Source organism: Stegostoma tigrinum, chromosome 8, assembly GCF_030684315.1.
Source record: "Stegostoma tigrinum isolate sSteTig4 chromosome 8, sSteTig4.hap1, whole genome shotgun sequence".
Taxonomy (NCBI): Eukaryota; Metazoa; Chordata; class Chondrichthyes; order Orectolobiformes; family Stegostomatidae; genus Stegostoma; species Stegostoma tigrinum.
Window position 1 is genome coordinate 32,162,249 of NC_081361.1, and position 25,934 is coordinate 32,188,182.

At 45.3% G+C, this 25,934-nt stretch overlaps 1 protein-coding gene across 2 annotated transcripts in view; it reads left to right on the forward strand.

The window, feature by feature from the left end:
* Positions 1-24,443: 24,443 nt before the first annotated feature.
* The window catches only part of vamp4 (vesicle-associated membrane protein 4), a 44,150-nt gene continuing 42,659 nt past the window's right edge, over positions 24,444-25,934 (forward strand). For both annotated transcript variants that reach the window (XM_059647770.1, XM_048539394.2), the window contains exon 1: positions 24,444-24,743. The gene's annotated coding sequence lies outside the window, so the exon portion shown is untranslated. The remainder of the gene's footprint in view (positions 24,744-25,934) is intronic.

Sequence of the window (25,934 nt, forward strand, 5' to 3'; positions counted from 1 at the left end):
ACAGTTAAAGAAGTAAGCGCAGAGGCGGAGGCGGTGGAAAAACTGCTCGACGTTCAAGTGTGATGTTAGGGAGGAAGGGGATAAAGGTGAGCCCTTCACCGAGGACTGACCGTTTGTCCTCAGTAAGGGTGAGGCCTGGGGGGATGGTGAAGACCCGGCAGCGCTGAGCGCTACTGTGTCCTCTGGAGCTGCTGGCTGTGGAGGTGGTGGGTGAAGCAACGTTGGTGGTGGGTGGAACAACGTCTTTGGGAAGGTATAAAATCAACATATCATCCAATATGATCTATTTCCTAATGAGATCGTCAGTTAAAGTTATCCTCTAAAAGATGTCATTGGATTGGTTGTAAAAAATAATTGATTTGAATTGTGAGGATGTTGGGTATTTGGAACTCACTATGTCAAAGAGTGGTAGGGGCAGAAGCCCTCAAATCATTCAAGTGGTATTTGAATCTGCACTCAAACCACCACAGCATTCAAGGCTATGGGCCAAGTGCTGGAAAATGAGATTAGAGTAGATAGATGCTTTCTGATCGACAGACGTGATGGGCCAAAGAGCCCTGATCCACATTGTAAAACTTCTAGAACTCTGTGAATTGTAAATGTACACAAGTTTGACAAATGGAATGGCAGTTTCACAGTTATTTATTTGCACAGAGACGTTTACTAATGATCAGAAGATGCAAGTTCAAATCCCACAATGTTGAAGAATTTAAAATCTATTCGAAAATAGCTCTGGAATTTATTTTACAAAAAGCCATTATCAGGAGCGGTTGCCATGAAACTGCTGGATTCTCAGAAAATATCAGCCTGATTTGGAAACAGCAGGAATAAATGAGTCATTATCATTTTGGCAAGTTGTATGTATCAGGGTATTCCAAAGTTCTGAGCTTGGCTCACTCTATTTATCATCTATGTCAATAACACAGATGAGGGCACTGAGTGAACCATGCCCAAACTTGACGATGGTACAAAGCAAGATGAAAAAGAAACCTTTCAGTGAAATGCAAAGAAAATGCAAAGCCATAAAGAAAGATTATGAGAGATCATGGCAGATGATATATATTGCAGGTACATGCAAAGTTTTCCAATCTGGAAGGAAAAATGGCAAAGCAGAATATTTATTTAATTGCAGGAAGATTGGAAAATGTTGGTAGTCAAAGGAATTGAAACATCCTTGTATGAGAGTCACAAAAGTTTAACATATTAACTATGGCATACAAGTCAAAAGCAAATGTTATGTTCACCTTTATTTCAAACGATTTGGAAAACAAAAGCAAAGATGTCTCAATGCAGTTATATGGGGCTTTGATGCAATGACATAATTACAGTCCTGGTTTCCTTACATAAGGACAGTCCTGGATTTTGGACAGGCCAAGTAAGCTAAGGTTTGAGCTTCACATTATGAAGAGCCTCTAAATAAGAAAGGAAAACACTAGTTTTAAAGTTTTGCACAACTGATTAGAGAGAAATGGGTAAGGAAAAGAAAGAGTCTGTAGAATTGACATTATCATTCTCTCATGACATGAATATGTAGCTACACAACTGTGATATAAAATATTCCTGCTTAGATATTAAGTATGATCAGGAAATTTGGATTTATTCCCAGCCAGAACTGCAATATTCAGGTTTCCCAGATTCCCTGTGTCTCTTGCTGATGAATTGCAGCACACGACAAAAACACAACTTTGGGGCTGGCCTGTTTCCCTTGACCTCTGACAATCACATGATCCATTTAGACACATTGATTACTGAATAACAGAGTCCAACATGGCTTTATCGAGACAATAACAAGTATAAGTGTGTGTTTTGAAATTTATAACATTTTCCTAATAAAAAGTCATTCTCCTCTTCAAAAACGAACAAAGAAAGGGGAACACCCCCTTGCCCTTCTTGACACCAGGTAAATGCACATTATTGAACTGCATTATTTACTACTACAGTGCTTGCGAACTTAAAGGAAAGAATGTGTTGAGGTTTTATTTCTCATTATAACAGCCTGGCTGGTTAAAAATGAAGAGAAATTCCTAAATGAGTGTCAGAAGATAAAAAAAACAAACAGCAAGAGTGGCAAAAGCACTACTTCACCTTATAAAGGAGGATCCTCGTACTGAAGACAGCTAGTCAGGTGACAGTCACCATACACATCCATTTCTACTACTGGCATAAGTGAAACAAATGTGAGTGTGACTCTATCACAAATATTACAGATTTTTGGCAATGCAATGGGGCTCTTAAGTTTGATAAAGCTTCAGGCCTCATGTTAATCTGTGCCCGAATAATGAGACATTATACTTATAGGGGCATCAAAGATTCACACAATTAATTCCTGTGTGAGAATCGTCCCATGAGGTGAGATTGAGTAGGCTAAAACCATATTCCCTAAAATTTAAGTGAACTAATGAAGTGTTTGATTCTCTTTGAAATGTATAATATGTTGAAGGAGTTTGCTGGGCTAGGTACCGGGAGGGTGGTCAAAGACAATGCAATGGCAAATGCCCAGTTAACAACAGTGGACAATTCACTGCCAAGCTTTATTTAAATTGAATCAAAAAATTATCCTGTTTTGTGAGTTTTGCAAAAGTAGGCTGGCTAGGTACAGTTATGACTTTGCATGACAAATGATCTGATCAGCACAATCATCCAGTGGAATAGATTTCATATGCCCTATTTCTGCATCAAGTTAGCGTGGTGAACAAATGGCTAAGTCCCTATTTATGAGGTGACAGATAAGTTCCAATTATAGCTAGTAGAATCATAAACATTCCAAAGGACATCACTTCTTTTTAATTCATCTATGGATGTCAGCAATGCTGGTTAGTCTGCATTTATTGTCCATCCCTAACCGCCCAGAGGGACTTTAAGAGTCAGGGGCATTGCTGTGCATCTGGAGTCTCATGTAGACCCAGTAGAAAAAGCAGATTTCCTTCCTCAAGGACAGTAGTGAAGCAAATGGGTCTTTACAACAATGATTTTTTTTGTCTTCATTAGATGTTTAATTTCAGTTTTTTATTTAATTCAAATTCCAAAGTTTGCCAGAACGGAATTCAACCCCAGGTCCCCAGAATATTACGTCAGTCTCTGGATGACTTGTCTAGAAATGTTTGGTCCTGAAAAAGGTGGCCTGTCTACTTCCAATTATCTTGAAAGGACAGGTGAGAGCGACAGATGAAGTATGTAGTACATAGTAGTGCTGTTTCACACTGCTACTATGCAGTGGCAACACAAGTGGTGTTCACCACAAACAGGATGCTACCACCTTGCCAAAAAGATGTTGTGTCTATCATACAAATGTGGTATATGAATTTCGGCGGTGGTGTGAAACTAAGTATACAGGCTGCTTGTCCCAAAGATATGTGACTTTGATCAAATAGCATATTCCTTCATCTGTTAGCAACAAAGTTGTAGACCACACTCAGCCAGCAGACATTTGCAAAACTCACGACAGACAGTCCAACAAGAAATGAGATTCCACAATTGGACAATACTTGCTACGTAAGCCTGAGTGCATGAAGAATTATGCTGACAACCATTGTAGGATTATCAGTTGGATTTACATCACATATACTGGAAGCTACATACTTTAATTCTCAGGGCCCTACAATTTTCAGAAAGAAATAATGTGTGCTTTTTGAAACCAACAAAATGGATTAGAGATATTCTCATATAATAAAATGTGAGGCTGGATGAACACAGCAGGCCAAGCAGCATCTCAGGAGCACAAAAGCTGACGTTTCGGGCCTAGACACTTCATCAAAGAGGGGGATGGGGAGAGGGAACTGGAATAAATAGGGAGAGAGGGGGAGGCGGACCGAAGATGGAGAGTAAAGAAGATAGGTGGAGAGAGTATAGGTGGGGAGGTAGGGAGGGGATAGGTCAGTCCAGGGAAGACGGACAGGTCAAGGAGGTGGGATGAGGTTAGTAGGTAGATGGGGGTGCGGCTTGGGGTGGGAGGAAGGGATGGGTGAGAGGAAGAACCGGTTAGGGAGGCAGAGACAGGTTAGACTGGTTTTGGGATGCAGTGGGTGGGGGGGAAGAGCTGGGCTGGTTGTGTGGTGCAGTGGGGGGAGGGGACGAACTGGGCTGGTTTAGGGATGTAGTAGGGGAAGGGGAGATTTTGAAACTGGTGAAGTCCACATTGATACCATATGGCTGCAGGGTTCCCAGGTGGAATATGAGTTGCTGTTCCTGCAACCTTCGGGTGGCATCATTGTGGCAGTGCAGGAGGCCCATGATGGACATGTCATCAAGAGAATGGGAGGGGGAGTGGAAATGGTTTGCGACTGGGAGGTGCAGTTGTTTGTTGCGAACTGAGCGGAGGTGTTCTACAAAGCGGTCCCCAAGCCTCCGCTTGGTTTCCCCAATGTAGAGGAAGCCGCACCGGGTACAGTGGATGCAGTATACCACATTGGCAGATGTGCAGGTGAACCTCTGCTTAATGTGGAATGTCATCTTGGGGCCTGGGATAGGGGCGAGGGAGGAGGTGTGGGGACAAGTGTAGCATTTCCTGCGGTTGCAGGGGAAGGTGCCGGGTGTGGTGGGGTTGGAGGGCAGTGTGGAGCGAACAAGGGAGTCACAGAGAGAGTGGTCTCTCCGGAAAGCAGACAGGGGAGGGGATGGAAAAATGTCTTGGGTGGTGGGGTCGGATTGTAAATGTCGGAAGTGTCGGAGGATGATGCGTTGTATCCGGAGGTTGGTAGGGTGGTGTGTGAGAACGAGGGGGATCCTCTTAGGGCGGTTGTGGCGGGGGCGCGGTGTGAGGGATGTGTTGCGGGAAATACGGGAGACGCGGTCAAGGGCGTTCTCGATCACTGTGGGGGGAAAGTTGCGGTCCTTAAAGAACTTGGACATCTGGGATATGCGGGAGTGGAATGTCTTATCGTGGGAGCAGATGCGGCGGAGGCGGAGGAATTGGGAATAGGGAATGGAATTTTTACAGGAGGGTGGGTGGGAGGAGGTGTATTCTAGGTAGCTGTGGGAGTCGGTGGGCTTGAAATGGACATCAGTTACAAGCTGGTTGCCTGAGATGGAGACTGAGAGGTCCAGGAAGGTGAGGGATGTGCTGGAGATGGCCCAGGTGAACTGAAGGTTGGGGTGGAAGGTGTTGGTGAAGTGGATGAACTGTTCGAGCTCCTCTGGGGAGCAAGAGGCGGCGCCGATACAGTCATCAATGTACCGGAGGAAGAGGTGGGGTTTGGGGCCTGTGTAGGTGCGGAAGAGGGACTGTTCCACGTAACCTACAAAGAGGCAGGCATAGCTGGGGCCCATGCCGGTGCCCATGGCCACCCCCTTAGTCTGTAGGAAGTGGGAGGAGTCAAAAGAGAAGTTGTTGAGTGTGAGGACGAGTTCAGCTAGGCGGATGAGAGTGTCGGTGGAGGGGGACTGGTCGGGCCTGCGGGACAGGAAGAAGCGGAGGGCCTTGAGGCCATCTCCATGCGGAATGCAGGTGTACAGGGACTGGACGTCCATGGTGAATATGAGGTGTTGGGGGCCAGGGAATTGGAAGTCCTGGAGGAGGTGGAGGGCGAGGGTGGTGTCACTTACGTAGGTGGGGAGAGATAGTCTCATGTTCACTTCTTAGGGACATGCCTTGATCAATCAGTGTCAACCTGCCTTGTTTAAATTAAAACAAAACTTTACAGTTAATTTTTGATCTAAGAAGACACTGCTTTCTGACTTATGTTACGTTGCTATCAACTGGGATCATAGCAAATACAAGATCTCATTCATGCAGCTGTCAGTTAACTGTCAGTTTTTGTTAAATGGTGCAATCTCCATGTCAATGCCGCTACCAATCAGAGCTAACTTACAAACCAATCAGGAATCTTCTCTCACACAGGATAAATTTTGTTATCACTTTACTTTGAATTTTCTGCAAGTTGTTTGTTCAATTGCAAAATGAAAATCTTTGGCAAATGTGTCTTTTTCAAGAATACTCACTTTCAGTACTACAAAATTATGATTCTAATAAATTGACTAAAAATGATTTCACGATTGATCACAAAACCATTTGCCTTGAAAATCAATGTTTTCTGAAGTTCTTTGTTATATGCACAATTGAGTAATTCCAGCTACACCACTATTTGATTATGGACATTGCAGAGACGAAAGGCAGATTTCAATTTCCATCCTAATTTTCAACGTCCAACATTTTTAACATTTATACATTAATATGTAAACAAGAGAGAAAGTTTCAAAATTATGAATGTGCTCAGGCTTGAAAAAAGCTTCTTTATCGAAGCGTCGGCATAACACTGGACCAAACTTTTTCTGAATTTCTACTATTTCTCCAACTAATCATCAGCAATGAGAAAAGTAAATGTTTCTGCAGTTGTTTGCAGGGCTGCTTAAAATTAAAACATTGGGCTGAAAACAAAGTTTTACAAAATAAAATCCCATAGAGTATTGAAATTCATTGGCTGCCAAAGTCAGCTTAACTCTTAGCAACAAATAAATGGCTTGCTTTGAAATCAAAATAACTATAGGCTGAGAATAGAACTGGCCACTTATGGTCTTCTTGTTTGTGCTATTGTCCATTTCCCTTTTTCATTCTTTCCTGCTTATTTAATATTTGATTCAAAATTTCCATTTATATTGAGATAACAGAGAACTATGGAGCAAGGTTCTGCATTTTACATTAAAAGTTCCGATTCATCAAATCAATAGATAAGATTTGTTAACGCATTGTCGGATTAGAGGGAAATGTCTTTATAGTACATTTTAAAGATGTTGCTAAAGCAAACAGAGTAAAATCATAGAATAACTGCAATACTCTGAATAACAGTCATGCTGCTGACAACAATTCGATATCTTCATACTGTCAGGGTGACACTTCCTCCAAATCAATTTTGCTGCAGAATTCATCAGTTCACATAATTGAAGTACAACTTGCAGAAACAGACAAAATAGATCTAATGGTTTTGTTTTGCATGAATGAGATCTTGTATTTGCTGTGATCCCAGTTGATAGCAATACAACATAAGTTAGAAAGCAGTGTAAAAACCTGTCTTCATAGATCAAAAGTTTAATCTTTGTAGTTGGTTACTGTAGTAGTTAATCATTAAACATAATCATACCAATTACCAATGTTCTCTAAAAAAGGACAAAAATCTGCTGCATAAAAGAAAAATAAAACAAACACAGCTACATATATTGTAGCAAGAAGAATTCTTGAACTGTTTTCTCAGCAACATGTTTTCCAGGTACTCAGTCCCAGTGAGGTATCTCTTTGATTCTGACTCTCTAATTTCTTTCTAAACTGTCTCCAGTTTAGGCAGCCAAGAAACGATTTTCCAGCTCTGATGACATAAATCTGTTTTCAGATTTGGCAGCCTGAAGACTTCTGCACAATATTTCACAGCTTGGAGACTTAACCAACTTTCACCATCTAAAGATTGTACAAACTAACCTCACAAAGTTTGGAGGTTTCAGTCCAACTGACAGTTGAACAGAAAGAGACAGTTCCTCTGAATTGAACTCAAACCACTAATGCCCCGTTCTGTTTTCTCTGTATGTTCTAGAAGTTCCAATTTTTAAGTACTTCATGAATTAACACCATCGGGACTGTACTGTTAGGCACTTAACTGTCATTATATGCCTTCTTGGGAATTATATATTTTGTTCACCTTCTGACCTCTTAAAAACAAGTTACTTCCCTTCATTGAATCAAAGCCAAACTCTACCTTACCTCTATTTTTAAAAATCTATATTCCCAAACATTAATAATAGATTATTCACCCTTGTCACAATTTATCTGGTGAACCTTCCTGACGTGCGAATTTCCCAAACTACTTTAGGCTTAGTTAAGTATTATTGAAATATAATCAATGTTGAAAAGTTGTAAACACAGCAACTAAATTGTGCACAACAAGGCTCCACGAACAGCATTGAGATTGAAATTGGCTGTAATGCGATTGATGAATAGTGGACCCTGTTTGGATAATGCGAATTTTGTGGTGTACAGGTGTAGTGATTTTCTATAGCAATTTCCTTATGACGTGATTTTCTATAGCACAATTTTCGCAAGGACACAGCTATCACACTATAGGAGAACGACCTGTGTCCAGTTCATGTAGCATTGTTCCAGTGCTCAGCTCAATCCATTGTATGAATAGCTTTTAAGCAGTAAAGTGCTTGGTTGTAGATATTTTTTAATTAACCTGTCCAGAGATTTTATTGCACACTTTTGGAGCAGCTGGGACTTGAACCCAGGTCTCCTGGCTGAGAAACAAAAACAGAAGTTGTTGGAAAAGCTCAGCAGGTCTGATAGCATCTATGCAGAGAAATCAGAGTTAACGTTTCAGGTCTGGTGACCCTTCTTCAGAACTGGATCTCTTGGCTCAGAGATTGGGACACTACCATTTTGCCTTAAGAGGTCCTATGTACTTGATTGTAAGAACAATTCAAGCTGGGTGACCTGGACAAATACAGAAAATCCAGATATGATCTCAGCAAAGCCATCAGGGAGGCCAGAAGCAGTACCAAACCAAGTTGGAGGCCCAGACCTAACAAACAGACTCCCGCTGTCTATGGCAAAGCCTAAGCAACATTACAGGACACAAAATGAAACAATATAAGACAGCAGACAAAGTCAGATTCCTCCCTGACATGCTCAATGCTTTCGATGCTTGGTTTGAGCAGCATGCCATCTGTGTGGCAATGCCTACCAGATAAGCCCAGACACACCTGTTCCCTCTGTTACCACTTCAGACATCAGGTCAGTCTTCCTGGGAGTCAACCCAAAGAAAGCAACAGGCCTGGATGGTGTCCTCGGCCGAGCACTCAGATCCTATGTGGACTAACTAACAGAGGTATACATCGACATCTTCAACCTCTCCCTCCTACAAGCCGAGCTCCCCACCAGCTTCAAGAAGACCACCGTCATTCCCGTACCCAAGAAAACACATGCAGTGTGCCTTAATGACTACAGCCCAGTGGCTCTGACTTCAATAATCATGAAATGCTCCAAGAGACTGGTCATGGCTCACATCAACTCCAGTCTCCCAACCTGCCTCAATCCCCTACAATTTGCTGATCTCCCTGGGTCTGCGTGGGTTTCCTCCAGGTGCTCCGGTTTCCTCCCACAGTCTAAAGATGTGCAAGCTAGGTGGATTTGCCATGCTAAATTGCCCATAGTGTTCACGGATGTGTACATTAGGGGGATGGGTCTGGGGATCATGCTCTGATGGTCGATGTAGACTTGTTGGGCCGAAGGGCCTGTTTCCACACTGTAGGGATTCTATGATTCTACGATTCTATGATAACAGATCCACAGAGGATGTCATATCCCTAGCCCTGCACACATCCCCAGAACATTTGGACAACAAAGACACCTACATCAGACTCCTGCTTCTTGACTACAGCACTACCTTCAACACCATTATCCCCTCCAGACTGATCTCAAAACTACGTGACCTTGGTCTCGGCTCCACCCTCTGCACCTAGATCCTCGGCTTTCTGACTCATAGGCCGCAATCAGTGAGGATAGGGAACCACACCTACTCCTCGATAACACTCAACACTGGAGCAGCCCCAAGGATCCATCCTCAGTCCCCTGCTGTACTCCCTGCACAACCATGACTGTGTTGCCAAATTCTGAACAAAGGCCATCTACTGGTTCACTGATGACACCACCACAGTGCGACAGATATTGAACAATGAGCCAAAATACAGAACAGAAATAGAGGGCTTGGTGACATGATGGAATGAAAACAATCTGTCTCTCAATGTCGGCAAAACTAAAGAACTGATCATAGATTTCAGAAAGAAAGGAGGAGAACAGGCCTCCAACCACATCAATGGAACTGAGGTTGAGTGGATGAAGACGATCAAGTTCTTCAGGAGTGATAAAAACTGAAAGAACTGCAGATGCTGGAAATCAAGAACAAAAACAAAGTTGCTGGAAAAGCTCAGCCGGTCTGGCAGCTTCTGTGAAGGAACAAACAGAGTTAACGTTTCGGATCCAGTGGCCCTTTTTCAGAACTGGAAGGGTTCTCTTCAGTTCTGAGGGAGGGTCACCAGACCTGAAGCATTAACTCTGCTTTCTCCAGCTGTGCTTTTCCAGCAACTTTGTTTTTGTTCCTCGGGAGTGATGAGAAGCAACGAGCTGACCTGAACTTCCCACGTAAATACGAATGTCTCCTCTTCCTCAGGTGGCTCAGGAAATTTGACACGTACTGAACATGTGCACAAAGCAGGTTCAGGAACAGCTTCTTTCCAGCTGTTATCAGACTGTTGCATGAACGTCAGCCTCAAATACTGTAACCTGTATGCCCCTGAGTCTTTTTGATTTGTACATCCTTTGCTTACTGTGATCTTCCTGTACGGCTCATAAACAAAGCTTTTTAATGTATTTTCGTACGTGACAATAAAATCAATCATCAATTGATTGTGGAAGATCCTGGGACACAAAAACTGAAGTAATGTCACATATAAACCTAGAAGTTTTAACAGTCATAGTGAGCATTGAAGCTGCCATTTAAACCATCATTAGGCCTTGAATCTTAGGGGCTATATTTGGGCTCTTGTGATACAGTGGTGGTGCTACTACCCCTGGACCAGGAGGCCTTGGCTTCATGTCCCACCTACTCCAGAGGCATGTAATAGCATCAAAGACACGAGGGGCATTTTCTTTTTACACAGAGGGTGGTTCAAATCTGGAATGAACTTTCAGAGGAAGTGATGGATATGAGTACAGTTACAATGTTTAAAAGACATTTGGAGAAGTACATGGATTAGAAATGTTTGGAGGAATATCGGCCAAGCTCAGTCAGGAGGGGCTAGTTTAGTTTGGGATTATAGCTGACATATACTGGTTGGACCAAAGGGTCTGTTTCAGTGCTGTTTGAAACTATGACTATCTCTGAACAGGTTTATTAGAAAATATCTTCGAGGCTATATTTCACAGCCCTGAAAATCCAAGTGACATTCCCAATGTACATTTCAGGTTCAGTTGAGGATAGTTCGGAGTCCTGATATTTGAAACTGTGTCTGAAATAACTCCACAGAGGCCAGTATTCCGTCACTAAGACACCCTTTATTTACACATGCATAGTAGTTGACACTGGTTCAGCTTCCTCAAAGCCAGCTCTCAGAGTGAACATAATATCTGTCACTCTTGCTTATATCTGTCAGTCAGGCTTCCCCGATTGGGCTAGATTGGTAGCCCCAATAAGGGAACTCACATTCTATGAGGTCCACCTGGCTGACCTTCTTACAATCCCTACTGTGTCAAGTTTTTTCAGATTATGCCATTAAATGATATAAATACAGATTGCTGCTTTCAGCTCCAAGCTTCATTTCTTACTTAATGAGAGGCAGTATTGTTTGACTTTACAAACGTCTCAGCTTTTAGGTGTGAACTGAAGAAAAACGCCCACTATCTCATTGCAGAGGCTGTTGCTAGGCAATGGCAGCATGGATTCATTAGATTTTTTCAAAGTCTGCTAGCTTAACAATTAAAGCATTAAATGTCCATCTTTCCTACTCTCAAAAAGCTTTGCTGGACACTTCCTTCCAAAGTCACTTTTTTTTGGTAAACAGCAAATAGACCATAATCTCCTTAATCCTTTTGAATTTCCATTTGCAAGCAATTGCATAAAAAATCCTTTACAGCACAGTAATGTCTCAATATTCATTCTCCATTTCTCATAACTTATAAATGTATGCCTCCAAACAGAATAATATTCTAGGATGGAACATAGGAGTTTCTGGATAAGAAGTAAAACAAAGCCCATCTACTTCACCGGCCATATGAAAGTCACACCAGGAGTTTGATAAGTACAAGGGAATCAAAGGTTGTTGAAGGTAAACAGTAAAATGGAATTCATGTCACAATCAGGCAGCCATGATCTTGTCAAATGGCTGAGCAGAATACAGGGGCCCGAATGGCTAACTCCTGCTCCTAACACATTTGTTTGTGTTGTGATCGTCATGAGGTCAGCCAGGTAAACCTTATAGAACATGAGTTTCCTGATTGGGGCTGTTAATCTGGTCCAATTAGGGATCCCTGGCTGACAAATAAAAACAGGAGTGTCAAACATCCTGACACTTAAAGCTGGCTCTGAGGGAACTGGATAAATGTCTAGGAATTTCCACATGTAAATAAAGGTGATAGGAGTCTTTGTGGAGTTATTTAAAATTGTATGTATGCATGCTTATATGATACAACAATAATGGAACTTTGATATGGCTAAAAGTGACAAATTCTCTTATTTTCTCTAATTCTCTAATTATTTTTGTTCTGCCCTCCTGTTGATTTTTGAGGGTTGTTTTTTTCTTTTTTAAAAAACAATTCATGAAAATAAACTAACAAGAAAAATCTCTAGAATATCACAGCTCATTTGATGGACACTGATTTTTCCATTGTACCATCCAAATGTATTTTTAAATGCTTGAAATGTTTTGTTTTGTTTTTAACATTTTATTACTTTGCCTGGAAACATATTCCAAGTGTTCAGTGCTATTCCAAGTGCAGAAACATCTGGGAGGCTTAGCAGAAATTGACTTTAGTGCTTAAATGAGAAGAGCAATGTTAGAAAATGCAATTAACACAACTAAATTTATAAACCGAGAAGTTACTAACGATGGTATTTGCAGATGAAAATTTAACACATTTCTCTGATATTCTACGTGGCATTTTAACTCAGATGTGAATTTCCCCTGGGTGAAACACCTTCTCTAAAACCACAAGGACTGAAAATGAGCATTTAGCTGCTCATTTTGATTGGCAAATGTAGGTTCTAGGCTGTAGTCATTAAAATGACATTTCAAGAGTTGTTTCATTTCAACTATATTTAACAATTCACTTCTTTCATGCTCTTGAGATGATATAATTCTTCCAATCTCATCACCCTCGAGATGGAAACAACCTTTTGGGAGAAAATTATCTGGTGACATTTACTCCAAAATTAGTTAATTTATTTTCTGTTCAGATGTATATATCAGTGCAGCCTGTTTATTTAAATGTCCGGTTGTTTTCCTTCACCAATGTCGTGTCCTGAAAGGAGGTGTCTGCAGCCTGTAGAAGTCCCATTAGTCACCATGAAGTACATTCAGTGCATTCATTTGCAAGTAATGCTTTTTGTTTACTGCCTTTTTACTCTGCATTCTTCATTATCAAGGGGTGAAACATTATCAGGCATTGACATGAGTATGGACTGAGGTTATAATAAGATTAGCCTAATCTTATTAAGTGGTGAAGCAGGCTTGAGGAGAAGTGGTTGTGAAGTAGAGGTGGGTTTCAACAGCATACATGTGGAACCATGGGTTTGTACATTCAGTTGTTCAGGGGCAGTGTGTGATAAGAAATAGGAGCTGACCATGAGGCTAAATCCTTGGAAGTTACCAGTGACAATGGTGTGGGACAGGAAGAGAAGTGTTGTAGGTTATTCTCTGACTAAATTAAGTAGGTAAAGAAGAAACCAGGCAAGGGATCCACCATACAGCTCAGAAAAAAGGGAGCAGAGTGTAGTGATTGGAACGCGGTCAGCCAGGTGGACTTCATAGTATCTGAGTTCCCTCAATGGGGCTGTCAACCTGAACCAATCAGAGTCCTGGCTGATAGATATAATGTTAGAGGTTCTGGTCATTCTGAGAGCTGGCTCTGAGGGTGCTGGATCAGCATCATGTAATATGCATGTAAATAAAGTGTGACGAAGTAATTCCAGTGAGAAAATGAGTGAAGAAAGGAGAAAAATAAAAGGGAAAAATCACCCTTCAATATATTAATAAAGGAAACTTCTCAAATTAAAATACAAAAACTGTTACATAAATTTCAGCATCTGGAGCAGTAAAACATTGAAAAAGGAGGTTCAGCAAAGGCCACAGCACGATGATATTTTTCCTGTTTTCCTGCCGAAATGCGTTTCATCAAATTTAAACTAGCTGATTGCCAAGCTGTCTGTTTTATATACTTGTATTCTGTGTAAAACATCAGAAGTTTATTTATTCTTCCACTTGTACTCACTGGAGAACTTGTCGTAACAAACATAAACAACTAAAGTTGCTTGGAAGGTAACCGGAGTGCAAAGCCATTTGGATCTTGGTCAGTCTAAGGTTTCTTGGGTAATTTGCTGTAGGTCTTGCCATGATTTATGTAGATAAGATGCATTCTTGACATGTTTCTCGTTTGCCTGTGTGTTTAGACATTCATATTGAAAACCGAAAAATAATTAACTTGGAAAATGAACTTCAGTCCAACTGTGTGTCCTTTCGATGGCCTTGATTTGACTGAAATTTTCCATAAACACCAAATTCTGTTCACAGATACATTAGATTTGAGGAACAAAAGAAAAGGCTCTAACTTTCTTGGTTAGTTTCAGTCTCACCTTGCCACCACTTTGCTCCACCACCTGCTTACTCCTGAAACACACTGAAGTGTCTTTTGAAACACTTTTGATTTTACTGATTTACTCAGACTATGAATTCCATAGTACTTACTTGAGAGAGTCTGTTCAGCAGGAATGCCTCGATGACCAGGATTATCAAATGCTCAAAACTAGTAGAAACACACTGACACATAAACAACATCCTCACTGGAATGAAATTCACAAAAGAGAGAGAATAACCTATTACTCTTTCGAGACATAATGGTAGAATGTAATGGGAAACTCCAGACTAATGTATATAGAAAGATCACACACGGACCAGATACTTAATTACACCAGTAAGCACCCCAACATAGGCATAGCTGGGGCCCATGCGTGTGCCCATGGCCACCCCCTTAGTCTGTAGGAAATGGGAGGAATCGAAAGAGAAGTTGTTGAGGGTGAGGACGAGTTCGGCTAGGCGGATGAGGGTGTCAGTGGAGGGGGACTGGTTGGGCCTGCGGGACAGGAAGAAGCGGAGGGCCTTGAGGCCATCTGCGTGCAGAATACAGGTGTAGAGGGACTGGATGTCCATGGTGAAAATGAGGTGTTGGGGGGCCAGGGAATTGGAAGTTCTGGAGGAGGTGGAGGGCGTGGGTGGTGTCACGGACGTAGGTAGGGAGTTCCTGGGCCAAAGGGGAGAAAATGGAGTCCAGATAGGTGGAGATGAGTTCGGTGGGGCAGGAGCAGGCTGAGACGATGGGTCGCCCAGGGCAGGCAGGTTTGTGGATTTTGGGAAGGAGATAGAAATGGGCCGTGCGGGGTTGGGGAACAATGAGGTTGGAGGCTGTGGGTGGGTGGTCCCCTGAGGTGATGAGGTCATGAATGGTGTTGGAGATGATGGTTTGGTGCTCGAGTGTGGGGTCATGATCGAGGGGACGGTAGGAGGTGGTGTCGGAGAGTGGGCGTTTGGCCTCGGAGATGTAGAAGTCAGTGTGCCATATTACCACTGCGCCACCCTTGTCTGCGGGTTTGATGGTGAGGTTGGGGTTGGAGCGGAGGGAGCGGAGGGCTGCCCGTTCTGCGGGGGAGAAGTTGGAGTGGATGAGAGGGGTGGAGAGGTTGAGGCGGTTAATGTCTCGACGGCAGTTAGAGATGAAGATGTCGAGGGAAGGTCGGTGGCCTGGGGGTGGTGTCCAGGAGGAGGACTTGTGTTGGAAGTGGGTGAAGGGGTCAGTGGAGGGAGGGTTGGGTTCCTGGTTGAAGAAGTAGGCGTGGAGGCGAAGGTGGCGGAAAAACTGTTCTATGTCCAATCGTGACTGGTATTCGTTGATGTGTGGTTGTAGGGGGACAAAGGTGAGCCCCTTACTAAGGACTGACCGTTCGTCCTCAGTTAGTGGGAGGTCTGGGGGGATGGTAAAGATGCGGCAGGGTTCAGTATGGCTGTCTTCTCTGGGGTTGCTGGCTGTGGAGGTTGTGGGCGGAGCGATGAGGTCGTCGGCCGTGGGCAGGGTTCCGTTGGCGTCAGCCATGGATGGGGTTCCGTCGGCGTCGGCCGTGGGCGGGGTTCCGTCGGCGTCGGCCGTGGGTGGGGTTCCGTTTCTGCCTGCTTCTGCCCCACAGAACTCATCTCTTCCTACCGTGGCTCAGTCTTTTCTTCCCTGGTCCACTCTCTGCCCACTTCCATCCGCAGTTCCTCTGAAACTTTTACGCCAGTTTCAGAATTTCCAATTTGTGGGCTCTAGCTGCCTCTTCTTTATTACGGACGTGCAATCCCTTTACATGCCAGTCCCTCACTAGGATGGTCTCAGGGCTCTCTGCTTTTCCCGGTAACAAAGGCCTGAACTGTCTCCATCCACCACCAACCTCTTCTGCATGGCTGAGCTCATCCTCACTCTGAGCAACTTCTCTTTTAACTCCTCTCATTTTCTTCAGGTCAGACGGGTGGCCATGGATATGCTCATGGGCCTGAGTTATGTCTATCTCTTTGTGGGATATATGGAAGATTCCTTGGTCCAGTTTTATTCCAGTCCCCACCTACAACTGTTTCTCTGGTATATCGACGATATCATCAGTGCTGCCTCCCTCTCTCGTCAGGAATTGGAAATGGTTATTGATTTCACTTTCCAATTTCCATCCCACTCTCACCTTTAACTGGTCCATCTCTGACTCCTCCCTTCCCTTCCTTGACATCTCTGATTACAATTCTGGGGACAGACTGGCCACCAGTATCCACTGTAAACCCACTGACTCCCACAGTTGCCTTGCACCCTGTTTCCTGTACAGACTCTATTCCATTCTCCCTGTTCTTTCATCTCTGTTGCATTTGTTCCAATGACGCCAACTTCATCAAGGGAGCCTCCAGCATGTCTACCTTTTTCGTCAACTGAGGATTCCCCAGCACTGTTGTTGAGACCTGACTCCAACCCATCACACCCTCACTTCCTTTGCACAACAGTGATGGTATCCCCCTTGTCCTTAACTACCATCCCACCAGCATCCACATCTAGGTGATCATTAGCTGCCATTTCCAGCAAGATGTCTCCACCAGACATATAATAGAATCCCCACAGTTTGGAAACAAGTCATTTGGCCAAACAGCTAACCGTCCGAAGAGCATCCCACCCAGACCATCCCCCAACTCTATTTCTGTAAATGTGTTTTTCCCAAGGCTAATGTACCTAACCCACACATCCCTGAACACTGTGGGCACTTTTGCATGGCCAATCCACCTAACTTGCACAACTTTGGACTGTGGGAGGAAACTGGGGCACCCGGAGGAAACGCATGCAAACATGGGAGAGCATGCAAACTCCTCACAAATAGTCACCTAAGGCTGGAATTGAACCCAAGATAACAAAATGTGGAGCTGAATGAACACAGCAGGCCAAGCAGCATCTCAGGAGCACAAAAGTTGACATTTTGAGCCTAGACCCTTCATCTTTTTCTGGTGAAGGGTCTAGGCCAGAAACGTCAACTTTTGTGCTCCTGAGATGCTGCTTGGCCTGCTGTGTTCATCCAGCCCAACACTTTGGTATCTTGGATTCTCCAGCATCTGCAGTTCCAATTATCTCTGGAATTGAACCCAAGTGCTGGTGCTGTGAGGCAGCAGTGTTGGCTGCTGAGCTACCGCGCTGCTTAAAAACTATAACGAACTCCTTCTTGAAACATTCGGTGTTCTGTCTTCAACCACTTTCTGTGGTGTAGAATTCCACCGGCTCACCAATCTCTGGGTGAATAAATTCTCCTCATATCAGTTCTATATAGCCTACCCCAGATCCTTACACTGTGGCCCCTGGTTCTAGGCTCCCCTGTCATTGGGAACATCCTTCCTGAATTTACCCTATCTCACTCTGTTAGAATTTTATAGGTTTCTAGGAGATCTCCTCCCGCCCCACTCCTCATTTTTTTGAAGCTCCAGTGAAGATAGTCTTGATTAATCTACTCAGTCTTCATACATCAATCATGCCATTCACTAAACATTCAGGTAAACTTCTGTTGCAGCACTCCCTCCATGGCCAGAACATCCGTCCTCAGATAAGGGGACCAAAACTGCCCACAGTAGTGCAGGGTGATTTCACCAAGGCCCTCTACAATTGTGGAGAGACATCCCTGCTCCTTTTCTCGAATCCTGTCGGTATGAAGGCCAACATTATCTTTTTCATTCTGTCTGTGTAATCAGCATGTTGACTCTAGAGTATCAGACTTCGGAGCAGTGAGATTCTGATCTCTGGTTTCTGATCTCAAAATTGTTGCCGTAGAGAGGAACCACTGAATGCAGGTATCTACATAGAGAAGAAGCAGAATAACTGGACGACTGGACTCTCTGGTGCATCCGGTGGCCAACTACAAGCAGCTTCTCCAACAGTGGTTCCAAATGGACCGGTACACCAGGGTCTTCCAGGTGCTGAGATAATAAAATGTGAGGCTGGATGAACACAGCAGGCCAAGCAGCATCTCAGGAGCACAAAAGCTGACGTTTCGGGCCTAGACCCTTCATCAGAGAGGGGGATGGGGAGAGGGAACTGGAATAAATAGGGAGAGAGGGGGAAGCGGACCGAAGATGGAGAGTAAAGAAGATAGGTGGAGAGAGTATAGGTGGGGAGGTAGGGAGGGGATAGGTCAGTCCAGGGAAGACGGACAGGTCAAGGAGGTGGGATGAGGTTAGTAGGTAGATGGGGGTGTGGCTTGGGGTGGGAGGAAGGGATGGGTGAGAGGAAGAACCGGTTAGGGAGGCAGAGACAGGTTGGACTGGTTTTGGGATGCAGTGGGTGGGGGGGGGGGGAAGAGCTGGGCTGGTTGTGTGGTGCAGTGGGGGGAGGGGACGAACTGGGCTGGTTTAGGGATGCAGTAGGGGAAGGGGAGATTTTGAAACTGGTGAAGTCCACATTGATACCATATGGCTGCAGGGTTCCCAGGCGGAATATGAGTTGCTGTTCCTGCAACCTTCGGGTGGCATCATTGTGGCAGTGCAGGAGGCCCATGATGGACATGTCATCTAGAGAATGGGAGGGGGAGTGGAAATGGTTTGCGACTGGGAGGTGCAGTTGTTTGTTGCGAACTGAGCGGAGGTGTTCTGCAAAGCGGTCCCCAAGCCTCCGCTTGGTTTCCCCAATGTAGAGGAAGCCGCACCGGGTACAGTGGATGCAGTATACCACATTGTCAGATGTGCAGGTGAACCTCTGCTTAATGTGGAATGTCATCTTGGGGCCTGGGATAGGGGTGAGGGAGGAGGTGTGGGGACAAGTGTAGCATTTCCTGCGGTTGCAGGGGAAGGTGCCGGGTGTGGTGGGGTTGGAGGGCAGTGTGGAGCGAACAAGGGAGTCACGGAGAGAGTGGTCTCTCCGGAAAGCAGACAGGGGTGGGGATGGAAAAATGTCTTGGGTGGTGGGGTCGGATTGTAAATGGCGGAAGTGTCGGAGGATGATGCGTTGTATCCGGAGGTTGGTAGGGTGGTGTGTGAGAACGAGGGGGATCCTCTTAGGGCGGTTGTGGCAGGGGCGGGGGCGGGGTGTGAGGGATGTGTTGCGGGAAATACGGGAGACGCGGTCAAGGGCGTTCTCGATCACTGTGGGGGGTAAGTTGCGGTCCTTAAAGAACTTGGACATCTGGGATGTGCGGGAGTGGAATGTCTTAACGTGGGAGCAGATGCGGCGGAGGCGGAGGAATTGGGAATAGGGGATGGAATTTTTGCAGGAGGGTGGGTGGGAGGAGGTGTATTCTAGGTAGCTGTGGGAGTCGGTGGGCTTGAAATGGACATCAATTACAAGCTGGTTGCCTGAGATGGAGACTGAGAGGTCCAGGAAGGTGAGGGATGTGCTGGAGATGGCCCAGGTGAACTGAAGGTTGGGGTGGAAGGTGTTGGTGAAGTGGATGAACTGTTCGAGCTCCTCTGGGGAGCAAGAGGCGGCGCCGATACAGTCATCAATGTACCGGAGGAAGAGGTGGGGTTTGGGGCCTGTGTAGGTGCAGAAGAGGGACTGTTCCACGTAACCTACAAAGAGGCAGGCATAGCTGGGGCCCATGGCCACCCCCTTAGTCAGTAGGAAGTGGGAGGAGTCAAAAGAGAAGTTGTTGAGTGTGAGGACGAGTTCAGATAGGCGGATGAGAGTGTCGGTGGAGGGGGACTGGTCGGGCCTGTGGGACAGGAAGAAGCGGAGGGCCTTGAGGCCATCTCCATGCGGAATGCAGGTGTACAGGGACTGGACGTCCATGGTGAATATGAGGTGTTGGGGGCCAGGGAATTGGAAGTCCTGGAGGAGGTGGAGGGCGTGGGTGGTGTCACGAACGTAGGTGGGGAGTTCCTGGACCAAAGGGGAGAAAATGGAGTCCAGATAGGTGGAGATGATCCCAGGCCCCAAGATGACATTCCACATTAAGCAGAGGTTCACCTGCACATCTGCCAATGTGGTATACTGCATTCACTGTACCCGGTGCGGCTTCCTCTACATTGGGGAAACCAAGCGGAGGTTTGGGGACCGCTTTGCAGAACACCTCCGCTCAGTTCGCAACAAACAACTGCACTTTCCAGTCGCAAACCATTTCCACTCCCCCTCCCATTCTCTAGATGACATGTCCATCATGGGCCTCCTGCACTGCCACAATGATGCCACCCGAAGGTTGCAGGAACAGCAACTCATATTCCGCCTGGGAACCCTGCAGCCATATGGTATCAATGTGGACTTCACCAGTTTCAAAATCTCCCCTTCCCCTACTGCATCCCTAAACCAGCCCAGTTCGTCCCCTCCCCCCCACTGCACCACACAACCAGCCCAGCTCTTCCCCCCCACCCACTGCATCCCAAAACCAGTCCAACCTGTCTCTGCCTCCCTAACCGGTTCTTCCTCTCACCCATCCCTTCCTCCCACCCAAAGCCGCACCCCCATCTACCTACTAACCTCATCCCACCTCCTTGACCTGTCCGTCTTCCCTGGACTGACGTATCCCCTCCCTACCTCCCCACCTATACTCTCTCCACCTATCTTCTTTACTCTCCATCTTCGGTCCGCTTCCCCTCTCTCCCTATTTATTCCAGTTCCCTCTCCCCATCCCCCTCTCTGATGAAGGGTCTAGGCCCGAAATGTCAGCTTTTGTGCTCCTGAGATGCTGCTTGGCCTGCTGTGTTCATCCAGCCTCACATTTTATTATCTTGGAATTCTCCAGCATCTGCAGTTCCCATTATCTCTTCCAGGTGCTGTGTAGTTTGGCCCAATATAGAAATCACTGATGAGCAAAACCACATGAGGTTACAGAACAATGACCAGCACTCTCATTCTCATCATATATCATGTCAGCAGCCTGGCTTCCACAAGTCTTCATGAACCTGAACAAAACAGTGCAGTCTTATTTGCAAGATTTAACTTACTGATGAGTTTGTTGAATTAGTATCCCTGTAAGTTTTCGAAAGAGTATGAAGACTTTACAGGCTGCTTGAAACATACATGCTGACTTGTTGAATTAACAGTTATAATGTGAAAATGTCAGTTTTGGCATTATTAATTGACCTCATTTTTTTAAAAAAAAGCACACGAATGTGTTTCATTTAGTAGTGAAAAACAGTGAAATGTTCATAGTTTTCATAAGCTCGCATTTCTACTAATTCCTTTTTTGCAGAGGCAACTTGAAACAGGTGTGGTGAGAATATTAGATGGTCAGTGGCCTATGAAGTTTGCAGCAAGTTGCTGCCCTGTTAAGCTACAGAAGGAGGAAAAAGCAGTATCCAAGTAAACAAAATCCAAGTGAAATGCTACAATGTGGAAAGCAAAGATAACAATCCCGTCAGCTTCCCTCCCTCCCATTCAATCATCCCAACTTAATTCCCTCAGCCTCCTTCCAAATGCACCAAACTCCCCCTTCTATTTAGAACAAGAACAAAGGACAAAGAAAATTACAGCCAGGAACAGCCCTTCAGCCCTCCAAGCCTGCATCACAACTAAAACCCCTAACCCTTCTGGGGACCGTATCCCTCTATTCCCATCCTATTCATTTATTTGTCAAGACGCCCTTTAAAAGTCACTATAGTATCTGCTTCCACTACCTCTCCTGGCAGTGAATTCCAGGCAACCACCACCCACTCTGTTAAAAAAAGCTTGCCTCGTACGTCACCTTTAAACCTTTCCCCTCACGCCTTAAACCCATGGCCCCTGGTAACTGACTGTTCCACCCTGGAAAAAAAGCTTCCGGCTGTCCACTCTATCTATGTCCTTCATAATCTTGCAGACCTCTATCAGGTCGCCCCTCAACCTCCATCGTTCCAGTGAGAACAACCCAAGTTTCTCCAACCTCTCCTCATAGCTAATGCCCACCATACCAGGCATCATCCTGGTAAATCTTTCCTGTATCCTCTCCAAAGTCACCACATCCTTCTGGTAGTGTGGCGACCAGAACTGAACACAATATTCCAAATGTGGCTTAACTAAGGTTCTATAAAGCTATAACATTACCTGCCAATTTTTTCAATGCTCCGGCCAATGAAGGCAAGCATGACGTATGCTTTGTTGACTACCTTTTCCACCTGCGTTGCCACTTTCAGTGACCTGTGAATCTGTAAACCCAGATCCCTCTTCCTATCAGTACTTTTAAGGGTTCCGCCATTTACTGTGTATTTTCCATCTGGATTAGACCTTCCAAAATGCATTACCTCACATTTTTCTGAATTAAACTCCATCTGCCATCTCTCCGCCCAAGACACCAACTTATCTATATCCTGCTGTATCCTTTGACGGTCCTCATCACTATCCACAATTCCACCAAACTTTGTGTCTTCAGCAAACTTACTAATCAGACCAGTTCCATTCTCTTCCAAATCATTTATGTATATTACAAACAGCAAATGTCCCAACACTGGTGCCTGATGGACGCCACTAGTCACAGCCCTCCATTCAGAAATGCACCCTTCCACTGCTACACTCTGTCTTCAGTGACTGAGTCACTTTTTTATCCATCTTGCAAGCTCACCTCTGACCGTGTGTGACTTTACCTTCTGTATCAGCCTGCCATGTGGGACCTTGTCAAAGGCCTTACTGAAGTCCACGTAGACAACATCCACTGCCCTACCCTCATCGATCATCTTTGTCACTTCTTCAACCAAGTTAGTGAGACACGAACTCCACTTCACTAAACCATGTTGCCTTTCACTAATATGCCCATTGATCTCCAGGTGGGAGTGAATCCAGTCTTGAAGAATCCTCTCCAATAATTTCCCTACCACTGAGAGATGGCTGTAATTAGCTGGATTATCCTTGCCAACTTTCTTAAACAAAGGAACAACATTGGCTATTCGCCAGTCCTCTGGGAACTCCCCTGTAGCCAGTGAGGATACAAAGATTTCCCTCAAGGCCCCATCAATTTCCTACCTTGCTTCTCTCAGTTTTCTGGTGCATATCCCATCATGCCCTGGGGACTTGTCTACCTTAATATTTTGCAAGACCCCCAATACCTCCTCCCTTTTGATCTCAACTTGATCCAAACTATTTACACACCCTTTCTCGGACTCATCACCCACCAAATTCTTCTCTATGATGAATACTGACACAAAGTACTCATTTAATACCTCACCCATTTCCTCTGGATCGACACAAAAAATCCCTTCCCTTTCCTTGAGTGGGCCAACCCTCTGCCTGGCTACCCTCTTGTTCTTTATATATCTGTAAAAAGACTTGGAATTTTCCTTAATCCTGTTGGCCAATGACTTTTCATGATGCTTTTTAGCCCTCCTGACTCCTTGCATATTTCTCCTTCTTTTCCTCTGACATTCCCAATTGTCATATTCCCAAACATCTTCCTATTCCCTCTCCTAACTTTCCCTTCCCTCCCGAATACTCCCTCACCCAATTCCGCCCACCTCCCTCTCATGCAATTCCCCACCCTCCCAAATCACCGTATCTCAATTCCCCCACTGAGTCCCCAACTTCCTCCCTTCTGATTCTCCCTCCCCCCAATTCCCAACCCTAGAGGAGACAGTGGCATAGTGGTAATAATACTGGTACACCAGGCTAATGCTCCAGGGGCACAGGTTTGATCCCTCCATGGCAGATGGTGAAATGTGTACTCTAGTAAAAAGTTTGGAATTAAAAGTTGGTGTCTGATGAAGGGTCTAGGCCCGAAACGTCAGCTTTTGTGCTCCTGAGATGCTGTTTGGCCTGCTGTGTTTATCCAGCCTCACATTTTATTATCTTGTAATAATGCCCACGTTGGTTATGGCTATGTTGAACCTTTAACTTCATTTTTCTACCTTTATACTCATTTGTCTGGTTTATTTCTGGTTTTTGTTTAAGATGGCACTGAAGAGTGGCGACATTATACAGCACTTTTCACCATATTTGTAACAAGTACATGGAACAAATACCCTTGACAATAAATAAATCAATGATACTAATGCCATTTCGATTGCCATAAAACCCCATCTGGTTCACTCATGTCCTTTGTAACTCCAGACCCATACCAATGAGGTTCACTTTCAAATGCCCTCTGGGTAATTCGGGAGGGTGGGGTAGTCTGTGGGCTGCCATTGATGCTCACATCCCAGCCACAAATAAAACTTACCTCCTTGTCACTCCTCATCCGTCCTGCCCCCAGGTTGACCATCCCTCCCACATGACATGATTCTCTCACTTCCAACCCCTCCCCCACAAAGCACACCGTTTCCATGGAGACGGGGGGGCGGGGCTTGTGTCGGTCCGAGGCCGCACTCTGCTGCAGCTCCCGGGGTCCAGAGAGAGGGGGAGGGAGAGAGTGCGAGTCCGGGCCAAGGCCCAGAAACATACAGAGAGAGAGTGATTGAGTGAGTCTAGGCCAAGGCCCAAGGCGAGATAGTGTCCAGGCTAAGGCCCCGAGAGAGACCAGGCCAAGGCCCGGGGCCCCGGGAGAGCGAAGCCGAGCTGACACAGTCAACCCGGGAGTGGGCGAGAGACACCAGGCCCTAGAGGCGGCTGGTGGAAGGTAAGGATGAGGCCCCGGACCGGAGGATCTGTCAGTGGGTGGGAGGACGGACGGACCGTGCCCCCACCGCCTCTTGGTCTCCTATTCCCGGGTCACAGAGAGCTACCCCACCCCAGGTCACAGCCCTACCCTCTTTAGCTTCCCACCCTCTTTTGCCCCACCCGTTACAGCCCCACTATTCCTGGGAATGCAGAGAACCACCTCAGCCCTGGTTGCAGCCCCACCATCCCTGGGGTAATGGAGAACTGACCCCTGCCTTGAGGACGCAGAGTTCCTGCTCCTACCGTTACAGAGGCCACCTCCCTCCCCAACCCCCGCCAATGCCTGCTGTTGGTCACCGAGGCTTGTACGCCCTGAGTTTATGTTACTGATCCAAATGTCTCCAAGTCACATAGCACAGAAGAGGCCCATCAAGCCTATGCTGACCTGTCTACACCTAATCCCAATTTCCAGCACTTGGCTGTAGCGCCTTGAATCTTATGACATTTCAAATGCACGTGTTTTGAGGCCTGCAGTCATTTACACTAAAATAATCAGAGGGTTAGATAGGGTGGATTGGGAGAGCCTTTTTCCTAGGACGGTGACGGCGAACATGAGGGGGCATAGCTTTAAATTGCGGGGTGAAAGATATAGAAGAGATGTCAGAGGTAGTTTCTTTACTCAGAGAGTAGTAAGGGAATGGAACGCTTTGCCTGCAACAGTAGTAGATTCGCCAACTTCAGATACATTTAAGTCGTCATTGGATAAGCATATGGACGTACATGGAATAGTGTAGGTTAGATGGGCTTGAGATCGGTATGACAGGTCGGCACAACATCGAGGGCCGAAGGGCCTGTACCGTGCTGTAATGTTCTATGTTCTATGTTCTATTTCAGAAATGGGAATCCAAGTCATGGGCGTCATTTATATTTTGGGATCCGAGGATACATATGTTATGATGTATATCCTCGGTCGTAAAGCACAGGTCCAACCAGCCTGTGCTGACCATAATCCTAAACTAGTCTGACCTGCCTGCACTTGGCTTATATCCTTGCAATGATTTCTTGTTTGTGTATTTGTCTAAATGTCCTTTAGATGTTGTAGCTGTACTCACACTCACCACTTTGTCTGGAAGTTCATTCCACACACACCACTCTTTTTAAAAAAAAATTGCCCTCATACCTTTTTAAAATCTTTTTTCTCTCAACTTAA